The sequence below is a fragment of the Carlito syrichta genome, unplaced genomic scaffold, assembly GCF_000164805.1.
Source record: "Carlito syrichta isolate Samal-C Ts95f unplaced genomic scaffold, Tarsius_syrichta-2.0.1 Scaffold302338, whole genome shotgun sequence".
Taxonomy (NCBI): domain Eukaryota; kingdom Metazoa; phylum Chordata; class Mammalia; order Primates; family Tarsiidae; genus Carlito; species Carlito syrichta.
Genome location: NW_007246434.1, coordinates 376,497 through 384,704, shown reverse-complemented (window position 1 = coordinate 384,704; position 8,208 = coordinate 376,497).

Below are 8,208 nucleotides of genomic sequence, written 5' to 3'. Positions count from 1 at the left end.
TGCAAAAGTGAATATCTGGGGAAGAGACAATCCCATACCTCTCCACTGGAGGAGATCTCCCTGACCATAGGAGAGTGGGAGGGGAGGTCTGCAGCCCCACCCACCTCCACTGCCCCTCCTCCTTCCCTGCTTCATTCCCTGAGGAGAGAGTGAAAGAGGTGGCAATGCTGGAGATACCTGATTAGAGGAAAAATTACAGAGGCTGCAGCAAGAAGGCAGGAGATTTTTGTTGTTTTTAAAATTTTTTAAATTATTTTTTAATTTTTAAATTTTTTTTGTCTGTTTGTTAGTTCAACTATTTAAGAAATATTTTTTCCTTTGTGCATGAATGTGTATGTGAGGGTTTGGTCTGCATCCCCCCCCAATTTATTTTTCTTTGTTTTTCCTATTTCTCTCTTCTTTTATTTGTCATTTTCTGTTAATGTGTGCATGTGAATGATTAAGTGTTCATCTTTCAATTTTGTTGTTGTTGGTCATTGTTTTTTTGTTCTTCTGGGATTTTTTTTTCATTTTCACTTTTTATAGTTTCAGGTATGTGTCAATGTGTCATTATATGTGTGAGGGTTCCACTTGAGTTGCTCACCACCACCCTTTGATCTTTCTGTCTTTCTTCTCTTTTCACTTTGTGCTAGGCATGTGTGTGTGTGTTTAGTTTTCTTGGTTTTTTTGTTGTGTTTTTTTTTCTTTTGCTCTGTTGTTAATAATCCTGTTTGTTTTACAGTATGTGTTGTTTCTGCTTTGCATGGTCATATAGAGTGGTGGTGAGGAATAGGTCTCAGAGAACACATACCACAATAAGTGAACATTTTAATTTGCAAGTAGTATCTGATACCTACTGCCCCATCCCCCACTTTATTCAAATTTCAAAAACAACAAGAGACCACAAAGCTTCCCATCCACCATCCTATTCCCAAATAGAACAAATTCAGGGCCCAGATAAGGGAAGAATAGAGGACTGAGCAAACATCAGAATGGAAAGCCTCTCCCACTGACATTGAATAACAGAACTAAAAGAAAAACAAGAGATCTGCCACAAATGAGGAAAAGTCAAAGGAAGACCGCAGGAAATTTCAAGTCTACCAAAGATAAAACTCCTGAAAAATCATACTTTGGTGCCCAAACAATGGAAGTCACCAATGACTGTCCCCCAGAATACAACAGGGAGTAGGGAATGAATGGAAAAAGTGAATGAGACTCAAGAAAGACAAGATACAACACTGAAAGAACTTGCAACAGAGATTTTGGCAATAAAACAATTCATCCAGGAAATAAATAACAAAATAACAAGCAGAATTAATCTAGCTCCAGAAAGAATCTCAGGACTTGAAGACCAGAACATGAAATTAACCAGATCTGTAAAAAACATAGAAAGAAGACCCAGAAAGAAAGAACAAAACCCACAAGGGATATGCAATTATATCAGGAGACTGAACCTACACCTGATTGATATCCCTGAAGAAGAAAGGGAAAATGAGAACAACTTGGAGCTAATATTCCAGGAGGTAATCCAAGAAATCTTTCCCCATCTCATCAGAGATGTGACCAACCAAGTGCAAGAGATACAAAGAACCCCTCACAAGACATCAAATGAGAAGACCAACCCCTAGACACATAGTAATTGCCTACACAAAGTAGGCACAAAAGAAAAAAATCCTAAAAGCAACAAAAGAGAAAGATCAGACTACCTACTGGGGAAAACCAATCAGAATAACAATGGACCTATTGTCAGAAACACTACAAGCAAGAAGGGACTGGAGTCCTATATTCAAAATCCTCAAAGATAAACAATTTCAACCAGTAATTTCCTATCCAGCCAAGATCAGCTTCATCAGTGATGGTGAATTAAAATCCTTCCCAGACATCCAATACCTAAGAGATCATGCAGCTTCCAGACCAGCTCAGCAGGGGACACTTAAAAATATATTAAGCACAGAAGAAAGAAAAAGAAAGAATGACCGCACACTTTCCAACAGAACAGCAGAGCACAGAATCAACAAAGAATACAGTGTAACTAGAAACTTGAAAATACACACGTACATGAACTCCAAAGCCAAAAGAAAACAAGCAAATGAAGAAAAGGCTTTATAAGAACCTCATTACAGGGATAAGCAATCACATTTCAATAATCAGCTTGAATGTGAATGGATTAAATGTACCGCTGAAAAGACACAGAATTGCAGACTGGATGAAAAATCATGACCCAATTATTTGCTGCAGCCAGAAGACTCATCTCACTTCAAGGGGCGCACACAGACTCAAAGTTAAAGGATGGAAAACGAGTTTCCAGGCAAAAGGATCATAAAAGAAGGCAGGGGTTGCAATCTTAATATCAGACAAAACAACCTTTAAGCTATCAAAAATTTAAAAAGTTGCAAAAGGACACTACATAATGATAAAATGTTCAATCCATCAGCAAGAAATATCCATCCTAAACATATATGCACCCAACAGAGGAGCACCAGCATTTATAAAGCAACTACTAAATAAACTACAAAAAAAGATATTGACTCTAACACCACTAGAGCAGGGGACCTGAATACCCCACTGACTGTCCTAGATAGATCACCGAGGCAAAAAACCAACAAAGAGATCCAGAACCTAAACTTGACACTCAGTGAAATGGACTTAATAGACACCTACAGATTGTTCCATCCAACGACCACAGAATATACATTCTACTCGTCACCACATGGAACATACTCCAAAATTGATCATATCTTTGCTATAAATCAAGCATAAACAAATTCCATAAGGTTGAAATCTTGCCATGCACATTTTCAGACCACAGTTGAATAAAAATAAATATCAAAACCAACAACATTTCCCCAAAGCCCACAAAGACATGGACAATAAACATCATGATGCTGAACAACTACTGGGTCAACACTGAAATTAAAGCAGAAATTGAAAGATTCCTGGAAACAAATGAAAATGAAGAAACATCTTACCAAAACCTCTGGGATGCCATGAAATCAGTTCTAAGAGGGGAATTTATGTCTCTACGAGCACACATCAAGAAAATGGAAAGATTGCAAGTGGAGAGCCTAACAAATCACCTAAGGGAGCTGGAAAGAGAAGATCATCAAACCCCCAACTTTAGCAGAAGAATCCAAATCACAAAAATAAGAGCCCAAATATGGGACACAGAAGACAAAAATATCATAGAAAACATCAGGAAAAAAAAAGTTGGTTCTTTGAAAGAATTAACAAGATTAATGGGCCCCTAGCCAGAATGACCAAGAAAAAGAGAGAAATAGCTCAAATAAACACAATGAGAAACACAAAAGATCAAATCACAACTGACCCCGAAGAAATACAAAAGATTATCAGAGATTACTATGTACATCTATATGGAGACAAACTTGATAACCTAAATAAAATGGAGGACTTTCTGACATCACATAATCTCCACAGCTTAAAACAAGAAGATATTGAGACACTAAATAGACCAATAACAACCCAGGAAATGGACTCTGTCTTACGAAAACTACCTACAAAAAAAAAAGCCCTGGACCGGATGGTTTTCCAGCAGAATTCTACAAACTGTATAAGGAGGAGCTGATACCCATCCTACTAAAAGTATTCCAGGCAGTTGAGAAAGATGGAATTCTCTCCAAATCATTTTGCAAAGTTAACATCACACTGATCTCAAAACTGGGTAAAGATTCAACAAAAAAAGAGAACTACAGGCCAATATCCCTTATGAACATAGATTCAAGAATCCTTAACAAGATTCTAGCAAATCAGATCCCAAAATACATCTCAAAAATCATCCACCATGACCAAATAGGCTTCATCCCCAGGACGCAGGGCTGGCCTAACATTCACAAAACCATAAGTGTAATTAAATACATCAAGAGAAGTAAAAACAACAAACACATGATTATCTCATTAGATGCAGAAAAAACTTTTGATAAAACACAGCATCCCTTCTTGATAAAAACCCTCAAAGACCTAGGTATAGAGGGAGCATACCTCAAAATAATAAGTGCCATCTATGATAAACCCACAGCTAACATATTGCTAAATGGACAGAAACTGGAAACATTTCCCCTGAAAATTGGAACAAGACAAGCCTGCCCACTCTCACCCCTCTTGTTCAACATTGTGTTGGAAGTCCTAGCTCGGGTAATTAGACAAGACAAGGAAATCAGAGATATCCAAATAGGAAAAGAGGAAGTCAAGTTATCCCTCTTTGCTGATGATATGATCCTATACCTTGAAAATCCAAGAGAATCTGTCAAAAACCTGCTTACCCTGATAAATGACTTTGGCAAAGTCTCAGAGTACAAAATAAATGCACAAAACACACTTGTATTCCTATACAGCAACAATAAGCAGGCAGAGATCCAAATAAAAAGCAAATCCCACTCACAATAGACACACACAAAAAATGAAATACCTTGGTATCTTCCTAACCAGAGAAGTGAAAGACCTTTACAATGAGAACTACAAAACACTGCTCAAAGAAATTCAAGTAGACACAAACAAGTGGAAAAATATTCCATGCTTATAGATAGGAAGAATCAACATTGTTAAGATGTCCATCCTACCAAAGGCAATCTACAGATTCAACGCAATACCCATTAAGTTACCAACATCATTCTTCTCAGACCTGGAAATCACAATACAGAAATTCATATGGAAACATAAACGACCATGAATAGCTAAAACAATCCTTAGCAAAAGAAACAAAGCAGGAGGTATTACACTTCCAAACTTCAAACTTTACTATAAGGCTACGGTAATCAAAACAGCGTGGTATTGGTACAAGAACAGGCACATAGACCAATGTAACAGGATAGAGATTCCGGAAGCAAAACCTCAATTCCTCAACTAACTCGTCTTTGACAAAGCATCCAACAACAACCACTAGGGAGAGGAAAACCTGTTCAGTAAATCATGCTGGGAAAACTGGCTGACCACATGCAGAAGATTGAAACAGGATCCCTACCTATCACCATATACAGAAATTAACTCTAAATGGATCAAAGACCTAAACGTAAAACCCCAAACTGTAAGAAACTTAGAAAACACAGGAGAAACCCTTAAGGAAATTGGAACTGGCAGCCAAATCTTATTCAGAACCATAGAGGCCAATATTTTAAGAAATAAAATAGACAAGTGGGACCTCATCAAACTAATGATCTTCTGCAATGCAAAAGCAACCATCAAGAGAGCAGGTAGACAGTTCAGAATGAGAAAAATTATTTGTCAACTGTATATCTGACAATGGCCTAACACCTAAGATGTACAAGGAACTCAAACACACTGAAAGAAAAAAACAAACAAGCAGCCCCTTTAAAAAGTGGGCAAAAGGCATGAAAAAGTGCTCAGCCTCACTCATCATCAGAGACATACAAATAAAAACCACATTGAGATACCATCTAACCCCAGTAAGAATGGCCACCATTAATAAAACAAACAACAGAAGATGGTGGCAAGGATCTGGAGAAAAAGTAACACTTCTACATTGCTGTTGGGAATGCAAACTAGTGCAACCTTTTTGGAAGACAGTGTGGCGATTTCTGAAAGAACTAGAAACTGACCTTCCATATGACCCAGCAATCCTCCTATTGGGAATACACACGGAGGAACTAAAATCATTCTACAAAAAAGATACCTGCACATGCATGTTTATTACAGCACTATTCACAATAGCAAAAACATGGAACCAACTGTGTTGTCAATTGAAGCTGGACTGGATTTTAAAAAATGTGGTACATGTACATAATGGAATATTATGCAGTCATAAAAAGGGACAAATATATGAACTTTGCAGCAACTTGGATGGATTTGGAGTCACTCATACTCAGTGATCTATCACAGAAACAAGAACAGAATACTACATGTTCTCACTCATAAGTGGGTCTTGAACAATTATAATACTATAAGAAAGCAATTGGCAGTAATGGGAAACAGTCGAGGGGCTGGGGTGGGGTGGGATGGGATTGGCAGTTGAGGGTAACTGCAAGGGGAGGGAGGACATACCTCATCAACAAGGGTACCTGCATAATCAATGTTTGTAAAACTAACCCTAAATTGTACCCCACATCTTTATAATAATAATAAATTAAGAAAAATGCATTAAGAATTATTTTGTAGTTAACATGGTGTATTCCAGAGAATGTTCCTTATGCACTTAGAGTGTGTATTTTGCTGCTTTTGGGCATAAGGCTCTGTTTATGTCTGTCAATTCACTTTGTTCTGTTGTGTTTATCAATTCCACTTTTTAAATTAATTTTTTCCCCATATAACCTATGTATTGCTGAGAGTGAGCTTTTGAATTTATTTACTATTATTTTATTGCCACCCATTTTTTTCTTTCATTTCTTTTAATATTTGTTTTATGTATTTATATGCTTCAATTTGGGGAGCATATATATTTACAGTTGTTATAGCCTCTTGATGAATCATTTTATCATTATATAATAATCTTTATCTTTTATCACAGTTTTTTACTTAAAATCTGTTTTGTCTGTTATAAGTATAGCCACTTTGATGTCTTTTGTTCAACATTTGCATGGAATTTTTTTTTCATCCCTTTACTTTCAACCTATGCATATCCTTAAAGTGAATCTCTTGCAGGCAGCATATAGGTGAATTGTATAATTTTTATACATTCAATTCTTTTGATAAAAGAATTTAATCCATTTACATTTAAAGTACACATCAGTAGGTAAAGACCTGTTACTGCCATTAAATTTTTTTTCACTATTTTGCTCTTTTCTTGTTTCTTTCTTCTTCCTTGCTTTTATTTGTGATTTGATAATTTTTGTAGTGGTGTATTTTAGTCCCCAATTCCTTTCCCTTCTGTGTGTCAACTACATGTTTTTTTCTTTATGGTTAACATAGAGCTTACATAAAGTATCTAAATATTATAACAATCAATTTTAAGCTAATTACAGCTTGACTTTGACCACAAGCAAAAACACCACACTTTAACTTTCTAGCTTTCCACATTTTATATTACTAATGACATAGTTTACATCTTCCTATATAGTGTACCCACTAGCACATTTTAGCTATAATAATTTTTTAATACTTTAAAAAAACCTCAAACTGAATTTAAAAGTGACTTAGGCACCACCATTACAGGATTCTGACTTTGACTATATTTTTACCTTTACAATGAATTTTATACTTTTGTATGCTTTCATGTTGTTACCATGCTTTTGTTTCAACTTGAAGAATTTTCTTTATATTTCTTGCAAAGCAAGTCTGGTGGTAATGAACTGCCACAGTTTTTATTTGTCTGAGAATGTTTGTCTCTCTCTTTTATTTCTGAATGACAATGGCTTTGATGTGTGTAATAATCTTGGTGGGCAGTTTTGTTTTTCTTTCAGTACTTAAAATATATCATCTCTTTTTTTCCTAGTCTGCAAAGTTTTTTTTGAGAATTGTGTGTTTCATGGAGATTTCCTTGTATAACAAATTGCATTTTCTTTTGCTGTTCTCAAAATTTTTAAATATGTCTTGAAGATCTCTTTATGTTTAGAACATTTGTATTTATTTGCATATCAGGGATCTGAATGCTCATTTCTCTCTCCATATTATAGATGTTCTCAGTTGCTATTTTAAAAAAATTGTCCACCTTGTAAGAAGTTTGGCGCCAGTAATGACTCCACACCTGGCCAGGACCAAGAGATTTATTGAAGTGGCTGTTGCAAGGGAAAAGGGAAAGGGTCTGTGGAGAGAGAGAGAGAGGAAGTGGGAGAGAGGCGGGGAGAGAGCTGCGAGAGGGAGAGAGCGACAGAGAGAGACAGAAAGAGAGACCGAGAGAGAGGGACAGGGACCTAGAGACAGAGACAGAAAGAGAGACGAGAGAGAGAGAGAGTTGCGGGGAGAGGGCTGTATTTATCAGCCCGACAGGGGCCGGAAGGGGCCGTGCTCTGCTCCTATTGGAGGAGCTGCCTGGGAGCAGGGTGGGGCCAACGCCGCGTTCTGGTCCTATTGGACGCATCACAAAGCTGGCTACGGATTGGAGGCTTGCAGGTTTGAAATTTGCAGGCGGGAAGGCTGGAAATTGATGCGCCTGGGAAGGTTTGAAACTGACGCGAGAGGGAGGTTTGAAATTGGCGCGCGGGGAATTGTGCTCGCAGAGGCCGGACCGAGGGCCTTTGTCGTCCTGTGTGTCAGGGCCAGTTTGGGAGCCGCCCCTCTGGTCGCTTCCTGCACCTTTCACACCTCCTCTCCTTCTCTGCTTCT